We start from the raw sequence: 21,914 nt of genomic DNA on the forward strand, positions 1-21,914 counted from the left end.
TGAGTCAGGGAATTTAGACTTCAAATAGACAGTCTGAGACCGCTATCAGTTTCAAGACCATAGGACTATACAAGTTCCACCCCCAGCCCAGGAACTCCACTTTCTGACCACAGTTAAGGAGCCTCACCTGCTGGCTCTATTTATCATGTCAGCCTAATGGATTGGCATACTGTCATCTTATTAGGCCCTTCGCAGGTCACATCCACAACTTCCTTCACTATCATTCCTGCTTGTATAGATGAGTATTGGCTGGAGCCTGCTGATAAAATTATTGTAATGTAATTACAGATTTTTCTGTCTCCCAAACTGAGTATTTCAAGGGCAGGGACCAGTTCTTATTTATCTTTGAATCTTCAAGGCCTTCATAGTGCCTGAAAGAATGAATGTATAAAAGCAAGAATGCAAGAAGGATGAATGGATGGCAGGGAGGGAGGGAGAAAAGAAAGATGAAAAGAGGGAAAGATTCAGTAGGACGATGACCTTCCATTATCCAGGAAGGATACATTCCAAGACCCCTAGTGGATGCCTGAAACCATGGAAAGTACGAACCCACATATACTATTATATTTCCTATATACACATACCTTTTCACTTAGGGGAAACATTTTACACCTTCTCTTGGGCAATCCCAATTGCCAGTATCACTACTCTTGTGCTTGGGGCCATTATTAAGTAAAGTAAGGGTGACTTGAACACAAGTACTTTAATACTGAGACCATCGATCTGATAATCAAGATTGCTACTAAGTGTCTACACCATGGAAATACCAGACAAAGGGACAATTCACATCCGGGGCAGAAAGAGCAAGATGGCACAAGATGTTATCACACAACCCACAATTGCATGCAATTTAAAACTTATAAATTGTTTATTTCTGGAATTTTTATTTAATATTTTCAGACAACAGCTGAGCATGGGTAACAAAGCACAGAAAGTGAAGCCATGAATAGGAGAGGACTGCTGCAGCTTCACCTCCGTCCACTTCTCTAAATAGCTTTATGTTACCACGGATGAAGGGTTAGGCATCTTCCTAGCCAATCCTGGTTTCAAAATGCCTTGGGACATGCTCACAAAGTTGGGTGCAAAATAACTTGGCTACGGTACAGAATTTTTGTATTATTTCCCCAGGGGTGCCCAAGTTGAGTCCGGTGTGAACAGAACTGAGACAGGGAAATTCAGAGAGACCCCAAAGCCGTCAGCCCCCACCCTGCCACTGTAGGTTTGCTCCTGGGACTCAGCCTGACAGGAAAGATCAGTGAAATAGACTTTGTTTCAACAAACAGGATCTTTAACCAAATAGGCTGTTCAGTCAAAAGAGACCATGTCACAAAAAACAGTCTAATTATATTTTTAATAAACATTCTAAGATATGTTCAAGCAGCTCAATTTGCCATCATTCTTGGGGTAGATATTGTACATGAAAATAGTTTTGTCATATTGTAATGTTCTATAAAAATGTTAGCTAATTAATTTTTATTTTTACACCACAGGGAAGACGAGAGTCCAGGCTCAGTATATAATAGTAGTTTTAAATGACTGTCTTTGAAGTCACACAGATCTTGGGTTAAAGTTCTGGTTTTGCCTTAATTAGTCATGTGACCCTAAGAGACTTAGTATCTATGAGTTTTAATTTCTTTATGTGTAAAATGACCTCACAGGTGGTAATGAGCATTAGAAATAATGCATGTAAAGTTCCTAGCAGAGCACCTGGCCCTGAATCACTGCTCAAAAACATCAGCTATCATTAATAACAAAAACGTAATAATAAATATGCATTAGCGATCACTAATAGCAGTTTATTACATACAAAGAAATGCAATTCTCTTGAGGAAGACAATATGTCTAATCCTTTTTCTCAGACAAGCTGGTGACTGAAGTGCTGGACAGAGTTGTAGCTTTGGTTTCACTCAAGGAATCCACTGCCAGGCATCCTCTCTGAGCAATTCAGGGACCCAAAGGTGTTGGGCAAAGAGGGGGAGATTCTGAGTTTGAGACAGCTAGAGGGAACCAGATAAATTCAAAAGGTTTAAAGTAGAAAGCAGAAGAAAAACATCAAGGAAATCTGAGAACCCGAAAGGAAGGATTCAGCTCTGTTTTTTTGGATGCTGGGGGCTTCATGTTACCTATAGCCAGGAATCCGTAAAGATACCACCAGGACTTGACTCTTCTGCACCCTTCTCCAACCCAGTGGTAAATGTTTAATGACCAACTTGGGTGAACTGGCCTATATGCATATATAGTTTACTGATATAAAGAAAGAGCATGTAATATGCAATGTACAAATAATAATAAAACTTACAATACTCATTATTGCAAATTCTATATAGCCAATTAATCAATAAACCAAAGAAGGTTTTTCTTTTTTTTTTTTTTACAGAGACAGAGAGAGAGTCAGAGAGAGGGATAGATAGGAACAGACAGGAACGGAGAGAGATGAGAAGCATAAATCATCAGTTTTTTGTTGCGACACCTTAGTTGTTCATTGATTGCTTTCTCATATGTGCCTTGACCGCGAGCCTTCAGCAGACTGAGTAACCCCTTGCTCAAGCCAGCGACCTTGGGTCCAAGCTGGTGAGTTGTTGTGGGGTTTTTTGGGGGTTTTTTGGGTTTTGTTGTTGTTTTTTTGCTCGAGCCACATGAGCCCGTGCTCAAGCTGGCGACCTCGGGGTCTCAAACCTGGGTCTTCCGCATCCCAGTCTGACACTCTATCCACTGCGCCACCGCTTGTCAGGCAAGAAGGTTTTTCTTGATTTTTGCCAAACTCTTTTACAGATAGCCAACCTAAGTTTGCAACTGCCAAGTGAGTATAGTTCTGACATGAATATTGGTTGAAATTTTGTTTACAGTAACAAATGACTTGCTCATTATACTAGAAGAATATTCTCTCATTTTTGTTCTATTCACAATGTAACAACAATGTTAAAATACACTTTAAGTTTAATATTTTCTTCACCACTTTAAGTCTAGATAGTCAACAAAAAAATAAACTAAGCTCTGATCTGTAGCTTTTGCTAATTTCTGTAATATAAAATATAAATACTAATAACATGGACAGTTTTCAAATTATCAACATAAAGTTACTATATGAGGCAGAAAAATTTTCATACTATACCATTCTGTAGTATTTTCACCATATAGATGAAGTAGACATAAACTCAAAAACATAGATAACTGTAAAAATGTAGTAAAATAATTAAGATGTGATAGGTTTGAGTATGCAGTACTATACCTTTGTGTGATATAATTTATTTAATTGTAAAACTTAAGTTAATTTTCAATATGTTTAACAGCCTGTTCACAAAATTCCTGAAAATTTAGAATGGGCTCTTGCAAGTCACTATGAGCCAGCTCTAACCCACTACTATCCCAGTCCTTCATTCTCCACCAAGATCGCCCCCACTACCCTCACCTGAGCCCTATATAGAGCATTTTCCCCAGCTGGGTCTGATAGGAGGGCCTAACAAGGTCTGGCAACTTTTTGGAGATGAGTGTCCATTCCACAGCCACTCCTCTGATCTCTGTCAGAGGCACTGAGAAACAAAACAAAATGAAATGAAATGAAAAATTCCATGAGGTTAACAACTTTGTAACTTCATATGAATACAAGCAATCATGTAACACTTACTAGTGCTTACTGGATGCCAGGCAATTTTCTAAGCACTGTTTGTGTGTTAACTCAAACCATACATATGCGGCACCTGCCACCCAAATGACCTCCTCAGCGTCACAGTGCCAGCCAGTTAACTCCATGCATAAGTCTCTGATGGAAAGAGAAGGGTATTTTTGGATGAGCTGTTACTGAACCCTCATACTGTCCCACACTGGGCAAGCTAAGACCCGCCACCGTCTCTCTCCTCTTCATTTACAGAAACCTTCATCCATTAAGCTAGTACTCTCCCTCCTCCAAGATAAAATCAGAACTAAATTCCATATGCACCTCAATCCTGTTCCCATTGGTCAAAACCCAGAGCTGAACACTTGCCCACTACTTCCCTTTTCCAGATGACTCCTCTTTTTATTGACCCTCCCCTTTGACTCACCCCACCTGACTATACAAACCTTTTCCCTTCCACATCACGTCTTTTTCCTGATTTTCTTATTTATTAAAGAATTGGCCACCTGTACTAATATTTCTATGATTCTTGGAGGAGTTAGATGCCTACTGACAAAGCTAACCCATCCAAAACCTTGGCTTCCCAGTTCCTGGACAACCTCATCTCCACCTCAGCCACACATCCCTACAACCACTGCCTGGCACTTGTCATGTTGCTCTGCCTTGCCAGCTCAAACATCCCACTCTCCAACCACAACATTAAATTCCCAGTTTGTTTGCCCAATTATTTGCACTTAATTTTGACTGTCCTGAACCTCTTTAAAACCTTCATTACGTATTAAATAAATACTTATTACATAACAGACAATGAAATTGGTCAGTTATGATAAATAAAGTGTTCAAAATTTAATTAAAACTCGAAAGCTTATAAAAATAGGTTATTTGTGAAAATGATCATTTGTAATTAGATCTTACAATTTTTATCTGTGAGGGAAAAATACACTGTTCATGGAGTATTATGTTTTTTTAATTTTAGTTAGACAATTAATTTTAACAGGGTGACATTGATCAATTAGAGTACATAGATTCAGAAAGAACATCTTGTTCATGGAGTTTTAAAAATACACTTTAAGCCTGACCAGGTGGTGGCACAGTAGATAGAGCATTGACCTGGGACACAGAGGACCCAGGTTCGAAACCCCAAGGTTACTGGCTTGAGCATGAGATCATAGACATGACCCCATGGTCACTGGCTTGAAGCCCAAGGTCCCTGGCTTGAGCCCAAGGTTGTTGGCTTGAGCAAGGGGTCACTGGCTCGGCTATAGCCCCCTGAGTCAAGGCACATATGACAAAGTAATCACAGAATAACAAAAAGGCTGCAATGATAATTGATGCTTCACATATCTCTCCCTTCCTGTCTATCTGTCTGTTTCTGTCTTTGTCTCTCTCAAAAAAAATTTTTTTTAAATATATATATGCTTTAACATTTCATTATTTTTAAAAATCTACTTCCCTGTAGTGTTATTTCTTCTTTTAGAATGGATAAATTCTTTTTTAACATTTAAAGTATTTGAAATATCATTTTAATAAAAATCATAGATATCATTAGAAAAAGTTCTTTAATTAGAAATATAACTCTGTGTCTTTGGAAGAGTTTATGAAAAATTTATCAGGGTGAAATAAAATATTTAGAAGTTCAAAAAATATCTCCATTCCATTGGCCTTTTTAACTATTAACTCCCTCTGTGTTTACTTCCCTCTCTTTATAGCTTTGATTTCATATTCCATCATTTCTATCACACTCCTGCCAATATCCTAAATTAGCTTAATCCTCTATTTTCTCATATCTGTTTGGCAAAATTCCAATGCCATATAAACCCATCATATACCTTTTTTGTACGTAGGACCCAGTAACTAAAAGCTACTGGAGCAGTTAGTTAATGAGTCGACTGTCCTACAAAAAAATTCATGATTGCTTGACCTGTGTTGGCACAGTGGATAGAGCATCAACCTGAAATGTTGAGGTCACTGGTTTGAAACCCTGGGCTTGCCCAGTCAAGGCACATACAAATACTTCTTGCTCCTTCTCTCTCTCTCTCTCTTTCTCTCTCTGTTTACTTCCTCTCTAAAATCAATAAATAATATCTTTAAAAATAAAATAAAATTCATGACCATCAACCTCAGGCAAGCACTTGACATTGCCTTAAACAACTATTTTCTCTGGCCAACTCTCTACCATGACATGTCAACTACTCTTCACTCTCCTCAAACTTTTGATCCTCCCACCCTCTCCCTAGGACTCAGCGGATGACTTTGCTCCTACTTAACAAGACGTGGCTAGAGTTAAATCACGCAAGTGTGTGTGTGTGTGTGTGTGTGTGTGTGTGTGTTCACCTAAACTATCAGGGAACTTTCACCTATTTTATTTAGGTTTTACGTTTTCAGTTTTTTCAATCCCAGCCAAAAATGAGATACAATTTTAAATTGGTAATATTAGTTATACTTTAGAGGAGGAGGATCACTTAGATTTAATTCAATAAAAGTATGCTACCCCTAAGCAAAGTTTTACTTAATTAAAAAAAAAAAACACACCTGACCAGGCAGTGGCGCAGTGAATAGAGCTTCGGACTGGGATGCAGAAGGACTCAGGTTTGAGACTCCGATGTCGCCAGCTTGAGCGTGGGCTCATCTGGCTTGAGCTAAAAGCTCACCAACTTGGACCCAAGGTCACTGGCTTGAGCAAGGGGTTACTTGGTCTTTTGAAGGCCCGCAGTCAAGGCACATATGAGAAAGCAATCAATGAACAACTAAGGTGTCACAACAAAAAACTGATGATTGATGCTTCTCATCTCTCTTCATTCCTGTCTGTCTGTCCCTATCTATCCCTCTCTCTGACTCTCTCTCTATCCCTGTAAAAACAAAAAAACAAAAAACAAAACAAAACCACTATGCCACAGCCTTTCATTATGTTCATTGTACAAAATAAATTAGAGTGGGGTTTTTTGAAAGTATGTTTATTAAAGTTGGAGACAGTGAAACCAGGATGGGCGTAGGATAGAAGAAACAATAGGAGAGCCTAGACGAGGCTGCTTTGGCTCACTAGAAACAGTATAGAAAAGAAATGAGCCAGGATGGGACTGACTGCAAAGTCAGAGAAAAGGCAGCCTTGGAGACAGGTTCAGGGGGTTAGCCCAGGACAAGTTCCCAATGCCAAATGCTTCCCTGGTTTCAAGCCTTCTGGAGACCCTTAGAGTTTAGGCGATGCATGCCTGAAAGGGAAAAAAGCTGTGGGCATGCTCCCCAGAGAAAGAGTGCCTAAGTTAGAATGTTGATATTCAAATTTTTTTTAATTTAAGATCTCAATCATATAGCTGTTTTTATTCCAAAAAAAATCTCATGGAATTTGGGCCAATATTTCCTTTTCTATATGTATTGACTATTTGAGTATGCGCTTTTATAAAATGCCTATTCAAGTATTTTGCCCATTTTTCTACTGGTTGCCTATCTTCTACTTACTGACTTGTATATAATCTTCATAGATTCTGGATATGACTCTTTTATCAGAATGTGTGTGTGTATATCTATATACATATACATACATATATATACATATGCATATATATACAATCTGTGTGTGTAATTGATTATACCTATGATTCTAATATATATATAATCACAAATATCTTTTCCCAGTCTCAAGCCTTTCTTTTCATTTCCCTAATGACTGAACAAAAGTGCTTAATTTAAACGTAGTTTGGTGACCTGGCCAGTTGACTCAATTGTAGAGCATCAGCCCAGCAGGTGGATGTCCCGGGTTCAATTGCATGTCAGGATACACAGAAGAAGCAACCATCTGCTTCTCCACCCCTCCCCCTCTTCCTTCTCTCCTTTTATCTCTCTCTTCTCCTCCTTCATCAATGGCTTGGTTGGAGCAAGTTGGTCCCAGGTGCTGAGGATGGCTCCATGGCCTCGCCTCAGATGCTAAAATAGCTCAGTTGCCAAGCAACAGAGCAACGGCTCCAGATGGGCAAAGCATTACCCCACAGTGGGGGCTTGCCAGTGGGTCCCAGTCAGGGTGCATGCAGGAGTCTATCTCTGCCTCCCCGCTTCTCACTTAAGAAAAAAATAAAAAATAAATGTAGTTTTGCTTTCATGGCCCGCATCACCATCTCTACACTGAAAATATATTTCTGAGCTCTAGGGATATTAGTAGCTGCCTAGCAGACCTTCATTTAGATATCTTTTTGGCCTCTTGACTTCAACATATCTATAAATAAATTCACAACTTCCTGGTTCTCCTCTGGCATTTCCTGTCTCAGCAGGTGGCACCATCATCTTCTCTATATGGCAGCCAGACCAGTGGCTCATTCTTGACAAGTCCATTCTATAACAAGTACTACTTATAACCTAAAGGCCCTAAATACTCTGGGCCCTTGGCCCCTCTCTGACTTCATCTGTGAAAACTCTAACTCTTGCTCACGCTCCTCCAGCCATACTAACCTGACGACCCTCAAAGTATGCTTCCGTCTGTCTCAGTCTTTGTTCTTTGTTTCTTCACTCAGAATGTTCTTTCCTCAGATATCCATATAGTCAGCTGCCTCACTGCCTTTACATCTCTACTCAAGTCGCCCCTTTATTACTCCTCCCTGCCCACCCCATCTAAGATTGCAACACCCCACACTCATGCACACGTGAATACCTTCAATCCTCTTTCTATTATTTATTTTTCTTCTTAGCATTTATCACCTTCTAACATTTTATATATTGCACTTACATATATCATAGTAGTTCTCTTTCTCCCTTATATAAGATAAACTCCACAAGGATAGAGATTTTTGTCTGTTTTGTTCACTGGTGAATCCCCACTGTTGAATTTGAACAGTGCTTGGCACATTATAGGTCTCTTCAAGAAGCGATGTGCCCTGAGATTAGCTCCTTATCTCAGCTGCAGAGAGCCACACATTCAAAGCAATTCACATCCAAAGACCTACCTGGACAGGGTATTTTCTTTTTAAATCCACTGAGTAAAATTGGAGATCTAATTGGCTTTATATCCAGGAAGCTACACAAAATAGAAGGCTTTTATAGTAATGAAGGTGAGCCTGGCCCATGGTGGCCCAGTGGATAGAGCATCATCCTGCAACACTGAGGTCCCCAGTTCAAAACCCTGGGCTTGCCCAGTCAGGACACATACAACAGGCAACCAATGAACAACTAAAGTGAAACAACTATGAGTTGCTTCTCATTCCCTACCTCCTCTTTCTGTAAAATCAATAAATAAAATCAGGAAGGAAGGAAGGAAGGAAGGAAGGAAGGAAGGAAGGAAGGAAGGAAGGAAGGAAGGAAGGAAGGAAGGATGGAAGGAAGGAAGGAAAGAAGGAAGGAAGGGATGGAGGGAGGGAGGGAGGAAGGAAGGAAGGAAGGAAGGAAAGAGGGAGGGAGGGAGGGAAGAAAGGAAGGAGGGAAGGAAGGAAGGAAGGAAGGAAGGAAGGAAGGAAGGAAGGAAGGAAGGAAGGAAGAAGGAAGGAAGAGAGAGAGAGAAAAGAGAGAGAAGTGAGGGTGAGACAAGGAAATTATTAGCAAAAGAAAAATGAAAGTTCATTGGAAAAAATAAGAATTCAGGTTGATGACAATTTTCATCAGCTGAGTTGCTTATTACTCGGCAAGAAGAAAATTGCCCTTCCTCCTGCAGAGATAATAAAGTACAAATACTTTTCTGTGGAAGATGCAAGTTATGTCTCCTCTTGTTTGGGGTAATTGATGACCAGTGGTAGAATGTAAAAACTTTTTCTAGCCTTGGCCGAGTAGCTCAACTGGTCAGATCATCGTCCTGATATGCCGAGGTTGCAGGTTCAATCCCCAGTCAGGACACATATAAGAATCAACCAATGAATGCATAAATGAGTGGAACAACAAACCAATGTTTCTCTCTCTCTCTCTATTCCCCCTCCCATCTCAAATCAATAAATGAAAAAAAAAATCCTTCTCCAGGCTTTCCCAACCCCAATGTTACTTGAGGTTTCCTTATTAATTTTTACTAAATGCCTGGTCATTTTGTGCTAATGAGAGACATCTCTCAGATCAAATAAACTCTATAGCTTCCAGTAACATTGACCACACTTTGTGATGACTGCATTGCAATTTGGCTTTTCTCTCTGCTCAATCCTACTTTCTCTCCTTTCCACAGGAAAGAATAGATATCCTGCCCACCAAACTCCATCCCAGCATCTGCTCCTGAGAACCCAAACTACAACAAGCAACTATTACCTCTCACCAGCTTATTCCATTAGTTGTGTAGCTGGTCTCCCGATATCCATTTTTCTAATACAGCCAAGGAGATCTTTCCAAAACCGAACTTAATCCCATGCTTAAAACCTTCAGTAGTTTTCAGCTGCTTTTATTAGAAAACACAAAACTTTTGATACGAACTAGAAGTTTTTGTGTGGTCCAGCCCTGCCTATCTCACTGCCGCAATCCTGCCGTTGTCCTAGTCCAGTAACCCTTGGCCCTGCACCCGAGAAGCCATTTTCTGATGTATCATGGTCCTTCCTTCTCACTTTCGGGCTTTACTCATTCTATTACCCAGCCTAGATTAAGGGTTCTCAACCCTAGAGGTACATTAAAATCCCCTGAGGAATTTTATTGTTTTTATCCCAAGCCCCAGGATATATCCAACACCAAGCAAATCAGAACTCTGTGGGTAGCACCCCGGCATCGGTACTTTTAAAAACCTCCCAGATGATTTTAATATGCAGCCAAGTTTAAGACGATGGTGTAGAGCCTTGATACTCAAAATGAGGTTTTCTGGCCAGTAGTTCTGGTGTCATGTGGAAGCTTGTTAGAAATGCAGAATCTTGGGCCTCATGCCAAAAACAAAATGCCCAAGTGACTGGAATGCACATTAAAATGCTGGCATAGAGCACTGCCCATTGCACACACACCCACTTCACCTCTCTAACTCATACCCATCTTCTCTCTCTTACTTTCTCAGTGAAGCTTAACCACCCAAACTCGGTCAAATCCCAGGGTGTTCTCATGGCATGTTGTACTAACTTCTCTTTATGACTTTTATCATCACTGAGCCTCAACCATTATGCATTGACTCTATTGAATCCCCTAGTAGAGGTGAGTTCCATTAAGGCAGGAATCAGTTAAGCCTTGCCCTTTATTGTACCCCCAGAGCAAAGAAAGCATCTGACACATAGTAAGTCTTTCGCAAATATTTGTTAAATTTTGAAGTGACTTTTGAGTGACCTAGAGTTCTCCCAAATACTGCCCACCATGGGGGCATATAGGGCAAGGTAATAGAGATGAAAGGTTGAGGGTTTGCTCCCCAGTCAGGGCACATACAAGAATCAACCAATGAATGCATAAGTAAGTGAACAACAGATCAATGTTTCTCTCTCTCCCCCCCCCCTTTCCTCTCTCTCTCTCTAAAATTAATTTAAGAAATTTTTGTGAACATTACTTTGATGCCACAATATGCCATAGAATGAATATATTTGATTTAGCCATCTCTTGAGTACAGGACATTTAGTTCATTTTAATTTATCAATATTATTTATATGACTTATAGAACATCTTTGGGCATAAAGCTTAGTTTTGAGTTCCAGAATTTGAGTTTGGGATCAAAGGAGGAGAAAGAGAAAAGGGAATATTTTTGGGAAGTTCATGTTATTCTTACCCATGCTGATATACTTTAGAACACAGAATAATTCTTTGGATTTTAATAGATCACACCTTTTAAAAGGCACATTTCATTGTCTAACCTACCCCTGGAGTTTCTGGGGAACTGCCACACCCACAGACACTGGAGGGGCAGGCCTGTTCCCCACCTCAGGCTAACAATTTGATTGGATCAGGTGTAAACACATGACCCAAAACCAGCCAGTCCATTGGCTAGCTAGAAACTAATCATATTTTTATCCTCTTAAAAACTGAGGATCCCTGGCCAATTTGCTCTGTGGATAGAGCATCAGCTTGGCATGCAGTTGTACTGGGTTTGATCCCTGGTCAGGGAACACTTAAGAAACAACCATCTGTTTCTCTTCCCCTCCCTCTCTGCCTTCTCTCTCTCTTCCCCTGCCACCACCAGTGGCTTAATTGGTTCAAGCATTGGCCCCAGGCTCTGAGGATAGCTCAGTAGGTCTGAGCATTGGCCTTCAGACGTGGGTTGCCAAATGGATCCTAGTCAGGATGCATGCTGGAGTCTGTCTCTCTATCTCCCCTCCTCTCACTTAAAAAAAGAAAATTGAAGTAGGCTGGCCCTGGCTGGGTAGCTCAGTTGATTAGAGTATCATCTCAGTATGCCAAGATTGCAGGTTCAATTCCCAGTCAGGGCACACACATACAAGAACCAACCAACGAAGGCATAAATAAGTAGAATGACAAATCAATGTCTCTGTCTCACTATCCCTCTCTCTCATCAATATATAAAGAAATAATTTTTAAAAAAATTTAAACTAGGAGAAATAGATGGTAAGTATTTATGGAAAAAAGACCTTAAATCAAAGTTGAGATGGCCAGTCTAGGCCACACACAGATGATGTGAGCAGAAGCAGTTGGCCAGGAGGAAAAGGGAGAAAAAAGGGAGATATGCCTAAGAAAACAGAGAGGGAGAAAGAGAGAGAATGGCTTTTGTTTCTGCCAGTATTCCATTCTTACCCCAGCTCTGCTCTATATTCTGCCCTCTCTTCTGAGAGATACTGCCCCCACCCCCCAAATAAATCCCACTTATCACTTGATCTAGCTTGAGTAGGTTCTTTTCAACCAAAAGATGATTGATTAAACAAACATAACATCAGTACTTCTTATACTCAGAGAATATCAGAACTGGAAAGAGCCATTGCACAAAAAGCAAACCCCTTCTCTACTCAGCAGCAGCCATGAGGCTGTGGGGTTGACCCCATTCCCTGTCCAGGGTGGTCTGCGGGCCAGTCAGGGGGGTTCCAGTCACCTCCCCACAGTGATAGGTTCTCCTGCCTTTTACTAGTGACAGGGTTAGGAATGACCTGACCTTGACTTAAGATGGTCCAATAAGAGTAAATAATCCTCATCTATGTGCTTGTGTCTGTTTTAACAATGAGGAAGAGGAGAAATTTCCTTTGATATTATAAAAGTAGCATGTGTTTCTTGAGGAAAAATTTAAATACAGGAAAGGATGAAGAAATAAATAAAAATAGCCCCACTGGTAACCAGGGAAATGCCAAAGAAAATCAATAAGACAACATTTCATTTATTAGACTGGTGACTTTTTTCTTTATCAAGTGTTCATGAAATTGTGGAAAATGAATACTTTAATACTACAGTAGAAATATCAATTATTACAGCCCCTATGGAAGGCAAATTACCAGCATCTATTTAAATTTAAAATCTTAGAACCCAGTGCTCCGCATCTGCCTTGAGGAAACACGTATACCTATGCCCAAGAAGTTGCGTTCAGGGATGTTGACTGAAGCATTGTCTGCAATGATAAAATATTAAAAACAACCTCAATGTCCATGAAAAGGGAGCAGCTAAGTTATAATAAAGCCATTCTATGGCCTAGCTGGTGTAGTTAAAAAGATAAAGTAGATCAATGTGTCAGACAATCCAACAAAACATGTTGTTGAATAAAAAATGCAATTTGTAGAAAGAAAGGTACAGTCCAATGTCATTTAAGTTTCTCAAAATGCCCTTCACACAAAACAGTCTGATTTTCATCTGTGTGTTTTTACAGGTGTGTGTGAATGCATAGAAAAAGTCCCAAAAAGCGCAATGGCTAAAGGGGACTTAATTTACTCTGATCATAAAATAGTCATTTTGCTCAAGAAGAATGCAATAACATATTAATTATGTGATTTTTACATTCATAAAATTAAGGTCTTAAATAATATATACACAAAAGAAAATTTGGAACATACACAAAGAACAAAGAAGTAAATAAAATAATCTCCAATCCCACCTTAACTGCTAACCCTTTGGAGCCCTTTTGGAAAGGGTCATGGGTCAGTTCAGCCCTCTTGCCTACAAGGGAGTCTGGCTCTATTCAACCCAGCAGACCCCCTAATCCAAATAGCACCCTTAACTTTGCAAATGTCACAGTGCCCACCCACCATTTGTGATTCAAAATACAGACCTGAAACAAAATTCTGAATTTTCCCATGATTACTTCAATGCTTTCTTTTAAGCAGTGAATATCAAAATCTTTTCAAATCAATGCTCCTCCTCCCGTTCTTTGTTTGAATATTTGTTTGGTTTTATTCTGTCAGGGGTTTTTGTGTCCCTGCTTCTTGGTGCTGTAAACCCACATACAGTCTGCCTGTTGACTACTCCTGTAGCCCTCCTCTCCCCACCCCCAGGCCGGCCAAGTAGGCAAAGACACACCCAGGTTGCCTGCCCCCACCCTCCCCACGTGTCCCTCCTGTTTCAGTCTTGCCATTGTGTCCCAGGCAAGCTGCAGAACAATGAATTCTTGGCAGATGATGGTGTTGCCCTGTCTTCACAATCTGAGCCAACCCTAGTTATGCTTCGCATCTGAGAGTCAGCATTTCATAGGCTTCTGTGACATTTTAGAGTTTACATCCCACTTCTTCCAGCATTTAGAAGAGAAGGGAGGACAGAGAGCTGCTCTTCCTACCACCAATGAGCTCATCCTTTTCAGAGAGGCAATAAGAAAACTAAATTTCAATCCGTGAATCAGGAAGCCTGAATTCATGAAAAAGCACACATTCCTCAGCTGCCTGACCCACCCAGCTGACCTTTCTATAAAAAGGACAACTAGACTGAAGCCTCCTCCCTAGAATAAGATAAATGATTAAACAAGGAATGACATTTTTGAGTGAAACAGACCTTTCATGCCATCCACCTGAATCCTTTGATTCCTGTATACCTTCCTATTTTTTTTTCCACGCCTCTTGCAGCTAAAGTTACCCGCTTCTGGGAACCCTTCCCAACTTCAACACTTGGGGCAGTATAACCACCGCTCTGAGTTCCTGTTTCTCAGTCTGTAAACTGGGATCAATAATTCCTATCTTTCTGCATTGTTAAAAGGGTTCCCGTTGTGATTCTAGGACAAAATGCCCCTAAGTATTACTTGACTGTCTCAAAATAGTGGCTGCCCAATGAACTGCTTGATAAATGGTGCCATAGGATTTGGTCTGACACTTCATCAATATTCATTCTACACTGAAGCCACTGAGCTATCATCCCTGTCTTACAGAACATTGGCCAGATTTTCCTACCACAGGCTCCTCACAGTAGAGAAGGCTTAGTGTTGTTAGCTTTCTGGGTTTTTGTGGGGTTTTTTTTTCAAACTCAACTGACCATAAGAAGCCTGCTGGTCAGCGTTCTTTAACTATGGGGCCAGTCTGCCTCTACTCTCTAAATTCTTGCTTTACATTTATTGTCAGGCATATCTCTAACTTTTTTTTTTTTTAATTTCTTCAATGGGAATTTTTGAAGACTTTGGCATCAGAGTCTACAGGTTTTCTTTCTCCCCTGGCCAGCATCCACGGTCCTTCCTGCTCTGAAAGGTATCTGATTTATCTTTCTATTCTTCAGCCTTTTGTGAATTTGCCATAAAGATTATCTATTGATTCAGGATCTGAGATGGATCTAGGCTTGGACCCCTGAGCACAATAGCCTCTTTGCAGCTTTGTAATAAATTGTCTGTTGTAAAGCATGGCATTGGTGCACATTCGTTCTAAATTAACCTCTAGTCCTTTTGTGAGCTGGTGGTCATCATTCTAGAGCTCTTCTTTTGTGGTACTAAAGGTACTAATTTTTTAATTGAATTTATTGGGGTGACATTAGTTAACAAAATTATACAGGTTTCAGGTGCACAGTTCTACAACATATTTTCTGTACACCAAATTGTGTACACCCTCCCCAAGTCAAGTCTCCACCCATCACCACTTATCAACCCCATCCCCTCCCCTCCTGCTCCTGCCCAGCAATCACCACACTGTTGTCTGCGTCCATGAGTGTTTTCTCCTTCTTTTGTCCTTTTTCACTCAATCCCTCCGCTGCCCTCACTTAGCACCACCCCCAAACAGCTGTCAGCCTGCTCTCTCCGAGTCTGTCTCTATTTTGCTTGTTAATTCATTTTATTGATTAGATTCCACATATGAGTGAAATCATATGATACTTCTCTTTCTCTGATTGACTCAAATGTATCAACGAATATATTCTCCTGTTCACTGGGTTGTCTTTGCATTTTGTTCGTTGTTTCCTTTGCTGTGCAACAGCTTTTTAGCTTGATGTAGTCCTATTTGCTTGTTTTATTGTTTCCCTTGCCTGAAGAGATATAGCAGAAAAAATATTGCTATGAGAAATGTCTGAGTTTATTGCCTATGTTGTCTTCTAGGATTTTTATGGTTTTGAATCCAACATTTAAGCCTTAAATCCATTTTGAGATTATTCTGTGTATGCTGTAAGAAGTGCTCTAATTTAATATTTTTTTCACTTATCTGTCCAATTTTCCAAGCACCATTTATTAAGTAGACTATCTTTACCCCATTGTATGTTTTTCCCTTCATTGTCAAATATTAATTGACTATAAAGGTGTGGATTTATTTCAGGGCTCTCAATTCTGTTCCATTGATCTATATATCTGTTTTTATGCTAGTGTCATGCTGTTTTGATTACTATGCCTTGTAGCATGGTTTGATATCAAGTAGCATGGTTCCTACAACTTTGTTCTTCTTCCTCAAGATCACTGTTGCTATTCATGGTCTTTTGTGGTTCCACATAAGTTTTTGGAATATTTGTTCTTTTTTATGTTGAGGTATTTTCTTTCCATTCCCACTTTGCTGAGGGTTTTTTTGGGGGGTTTTTTTGTATTTTTCCGAAGCTGGAAACGGGGAGAGACAGTCAGACAGACTCCCGCATGCGCCCGACCGGGATCCACCCGGCATGCCCACCAGGGGCGACGCTCTGCCCCTCTGGGGCGTCGCTCTGTTGCGACCAGAGCCACTCTAGTGCCTGGGGCAGAGGCCAAGGAGCCATCCCCAGCGCCCGGGCCATCTTTTGCTCCAATGGAGCCTCAGCTGCGGGAGGGGAAGAGAGAGACAGAGAGGAAGGAGGGGGGGAGGGGGGGGCAAGCAGATGGGCACTTCTCCTGTGTACCCTGGCCGGGAATTCAACCCGGGACTCCTGCACACCAGGCCGATGCTCTACCACTGAGCCAACTGGCCAGAGCGAGATTTTTTTTTTTTTTTTTTTTGTCATAAATGGGTTCTGGATTTTATCAAATGCTTTTTCTGCATCTATTGATATAATCATGTGATTTTTATCTTTCATTTTGTGCCCTCATCCAGGAGCTATCCAAACCCTCCCCAAGAGTAGCCACTGTTCTAACTTCTAACAGCATACTTCCTTTTTTACCTGGCTTGGAATTTTATATAAATCATATCAAGTGTACTTTTTTGTAACTGAAATCTTTCTTAACAATATGTCTTATTCTAATGCTTGTTTTAAATGAGTTAGCACCCTCAAAACAGACTGAAAAATCCATCATCACTTTTTTTATTCCACAGCATATCCTAGGATTCTTTTTTAAATTGAATTTACTGGGGAAACATTAGTTAATAAAATCATACAGGTTTCAGGTGCATAATTGTACAATACATCGTCTTTAGATGAGAGGGGAGAAACCAGAAGAATGCAGGAGAAGGAGCCTGCAGGAGTGACTGGTTCAGCCAGTTAAAGATTATCCACATCTTTAACTCTAACAGGAGATTTCTAGCTGATCTCCCGGAGACTCTTACAATACTTACAAGAGAAACAAGATCTGTAAATAGATAGGGCCAGGGGTTCAGAAATCTGTTGCCCCTTGCTGCCCCGCTGAAACTCCCCCACCCCACCTTGAGCCATTAGGTGCACGTAGGACCTCAGACAAAGGAATCATGCACCACTTGCATGACTCTGTAAAAGGTATATAAGAAGTAAGAAATCTGCCTGATCAAGCCGTGGCACAGTGGATGGAGCATCAGACTGGGATGCGGAGGACCCAGGTTCAAAGGTGCCACAACGAAGAATTGATGCTTCTCATCTCTCTCCCTTCCTGTCTGTTCCTCTCTCTGTTTCTCTCTGTCATTAAATAAATAAGTAAATAAATAAATAAGAAGTAAGAAATCCAACTTCAAGGAGCTCATGCTTTGGTGCTACTAGTCCCACGTTCTCCTCCGACTACTAATAAATTCTTCTTCCTCCATTGAATTGTCTGGGCACCTATTATCCTCCATTTGCAGGCCGTTTCCTGCTACATATATTGCATTGTGTGTTTACCACCCCAAGTCAAGTCTTGGCTTCTTAAGGAAGACCCACCCTTGCTGAGGTTTTAGGGCTTCCAGAGGAAAGTAGGGTGGGAGGTGGAGGGGAATGCATAATTGCTTACAACATCTTAGTCTTCCATATCATGTCCCCAGGGTTCCAGGGAAGGGCCTCAGGGAAGCAAGTCTTCGAAAACCAGAAACACTTGAAGGGCCCTCCAGGACTCAGAAAACTGGACAAGACTCTTACAATTCTGGGACTGGGATAAAAGGATTCAAAGGAAGGATCTGAACTGGAAAAAGAAGATCAACCAGCAGCAATTGAGGCAAATGGAATAAATTGATCAGTTATAACAATGTGGGTGGGATTAAGGGAAAATAACAGTCCTGTGCTACACCCTGGGACTAGCAATCATGGGGAGCTGTTACTATCCCTAGACCTGGTGGGGAACAGGAAGGAGTGATTACTGGAACCTGGAGAGACCCACAGGTATGGGAGAGAAATATTCAACAGGAGCATGGCCTTCAATAGAGAGAGGCAGCCACTGCCAACCCATTGGCCCAGCCGGTCCCATGAAGCATTTAGCATCCTGCTCCTTAAAGCAAAGGCCTATTGGTTGGGGTAAATAAAGCAGAAATCACTAAGAGCCGTCTAATTTTTGTCCCCATCCCTTGGCCCTAGGGTTGCTTAGGTACTTCTTACAACCAGGGGGATCTGCCGGCATATGTTCGTTGGCCCACACAGCTGTTTCATCTGTTTATGCTGAACAAGACAAGGAAAAACTGGCTTGGGTCTGACTTTGGTGTTTCTGGATCAAGTGAGAGAGGCCACCAAAATCTTCCCCCATCACACACACACACACACACACACACACACATTAAAAGTGATAAAGCCTGACCAGGTGATGGCACAGTGGATAAAGCATTAACCTGGGACACTGAGGGGAGGACCCAAGTTCGAAACCCCAAGGTCACCAGCTTGAGTGTGACATGACCCCATGGTCACTGATTTGAGCCCAAAGGTTGCTGGCTTGAAGCCCAAGGTCACTGGCTTGAGCATGGGGTCACTGGCTCAGCTGGAGGCCCCCGGTCAAGTCACATATGAGAAAACAATAAATGATAATATAAGATGCCGCAATAACGAGTTGATGCTTCTCATCTCTCTCTCTTCCTGTCTATCCCTGTCTGTCTGTCTCTCTCTCTCTCTTGCCAGAAAAAAAAAAGTGATAAAGTACCTTATAACTGTTAGTTATTTTTATTTTATTATCTAGAGTTCTGTGGGTGGATAAATTAGTCTTCTAAATATAGAGAGATATCTTTGAAGTTCCTAAAAGCAATCTGTAGTGTAAAAGGCAAGGAGAAAAGAAGAGGAGGAAAATCTAGGCAAGAGGAAATTGTAAGGCAGTTTAAGACTAGGGTCTCTTGTGAGTAAAGAGATCAACAAAATATCTCCAGTGGTGGCATGTCTGTCAAAGGATTTTATAATGTTCAATTTGAACTCCTTCTCTGCCCCCTCCCCCAAATATTCAGTAAAATCTGCTACACACATGAATTCCCTTGTTTGGTGGCAGCATGGATTATGTGGAAATTAAGGAAGAGATTGCATTGCACACATGGAACAAGGCAGAGTAGAGGACACATCCTTAAACTGAAGTGCGAATTCAGCCAGTGGAAACCATAAGCCCCTCTTACTCTCTTCCCTGTTCCCCCATCCCCACTCTAGCCCACAGCTCCAAGGATTCACCAAAATCTTAGGGGGACCTCCAGGTTCCTCAGATATGAAAAAGATGGTTCAAAGAAATCTTATCTAGGTCTTAAAGAATTATGTGACCCTGGTTGACACTTGGGCAACATTTCAACAGACTCAAAACAGGCTGAGGCAAAGTTCTTGCATTCATTATATTATGTTATTCAATTATTATTCACTTATTCATTTAAGCATGCAGGCAATCAACAAATCATATTGGTGGAGATTGGCACATGGAAAGCACAGAGCAATCAGTGCTGGGGATTTGGCAGGGAGCAGTGAGTGAGTTACTGTCCCAACCCAGACTGATGAATAATGAGGTAAGATGAGCACAGGGGACTCTGTTCTGTGACCAGGGTAAGCACAGGAGGGACAGTGCAGCAGCCAACCATCTGGATAATTGTCCAGCCTCTAGACAGTGCAGGTGGCACACCAGAGGGAAGTGGCAAGGAAGCCTCCCTTTGGACATGACGTGACTGTGGCTGGCATTGCCTGAGTCTCCTCAAAGCCTTCTTTGAGCTGAGCTCCAAGGCCTCTCCTGGACACTTACAGTCCCTTTTCCTCCCAGAAGCAAACCCCTCTCCTCCCAGCTGCAACCACTCTGGCCTCTGGTTCTCTTTCCCAGCTCACCCGCCACAGTTCAAACAGTGGAGTAAGTCACAGCCTCCCTAGCTCCCTTTGTACATTCCTCTCCAGAAATAAATAGCCAGGAATCTTGGTTTTGAGAATTGTACTAACTATATCATAACTATAGGATAATAGGGAATATAAAATATAATAAAACTTGCCTGACCAAGCGGTGGTGCAGTGGATAGAGCGTCGAACTGGGATGCCGAGGACCCAGGTTCAAGACCCCGAGGTTGCCAGCTTGAGCGTGGGCTCATCTGGTTTGAGCAAAAAGCTCACCAGCTTGAACCCAAAGTCCCTGGCTCAAGCGAGGGGTTACTCGGTCTGCTGAAGGCCCGTGGTCAAGGCACATATGAGAAAGCAATCAATGAACAACTAAGGTGTCGCAATGCGCAACGAAAAACTAATGATTGATGCTTCTCATCTCTCCATTCCTGTCTGTCTGTCCCTGACTATCCCTCTCTCTCTCTCTCTGTCTCTGTAAAAAAAAAAAAAAAAAAAAAATGAGGCCCTGGCCGGTTGGCTCAGCGGTAGAGCGTCGGCCTGGCGTGCAGGGGACCCGGGTTCGATTCCCGGCCAGGGCACATAGGAGAAGCGCCCATTTGCTTCTCCACCCCCTCCCTCCTTCCTCTCTGTCTCTCTTCCCCTTCCGCAGCCAAGGCTCCATTGGAGCAAAGATGGCCCGGGTGCTGGGGATGGCTCCTTGGCCTCTGCCCCAGATGCTAGAGTGGCTCTGGTCGCGGCAGAGTGACGCCCCGAGGGGCAAAGCATCGCCCCCTGGCGGGCAGAGCATCGCCCCTGGTGGGCAGAGTGTCGCCCCTGGTGGGCGTGCCGGGTGGATCCCGGTCGGGCGCATGCGGGAGTCTGTCTGACTGTCTCTCCCCGTTTCCAGCTTCAGAAAAATACAAAAAAAAAAAAAAAAAGATAAAACTTATAATACACATATTACAAATATTCCAAAATCTTATCAAGCCTTTGTAGTCCTGATATTGAATCCTGTTCCTGATTTTTCTCTGATAGAGTAAATGAAATGATGATGATAGCATGTATAGGGTGACTAGGATTTTCAGGAACTTTGCATTCTACAAATGCACAGGTTTAGTAACATGACCCCCTTTTTTGAAAATGATAAAAAAGAGGCTCAGTACTAAATGACTTGTTTAAGGGTGCAAACTTAGTAAAGGCCAAGCAAAGGCTGTACTATTTGCACTACAGTAGACTTTGCCCTCCACCTTTATTCCTGAAGACAGATGTCACCATCTCCTCCTCCTTCTGACTAGACCATGGCAAAAGTCATGAGATCCTTTCCTCCACACTGGTCCCTCTTCCCAGACTCAGAACAATTGTGCTTTTTCTTCTTTGTCTCAAGCAGGCAGTTTGCCTCACAAGTGCTTCTGGGTTCAACGATGGCTATTCTCTCTGAGCTTCAGGACTGACCTGGAAGGAGCACACCCCTCTATTCCTTAGAGCCATATTCTTTCCATGGGTACATAAAGCAAAGAACTCGCCAAGGAAGAGGCGGAGCTTGCAACAAGAATGATTTCTGTTTCACACATTTTCGAAAGGGTAAAGTGATTTCTGTAAAAACAGTTAACAGAGCCCTGGCCGGTTGGCTCAGTGGTAGAGCGTCGGCCTGGCGTGCGGGAGTCCCAGGTTCGATTCCCGGCCAGGGCACACAGGAGAAGTGCCCATCTGCTTCTCCACCCCTCCCCCTCTCCTTCCTCTCTGTCTCTCT

This window comes from Saccopteryx leptura, chromosome 3, assembly GCF_036850995.1.
Source record: "Saccopteryx leptura isolate mSacLep1 chromosome 3, mSacLep1_pri_phased_curated, whole genome shotgun sequence".
Taxonomy (NCBI): domain Eukaryota; kingdom Metazoa; phylum Chordata; class Mammalia; order Chiroptera; family Emballonuridae; genus Saccopteryx; species Saccopteryx leptura.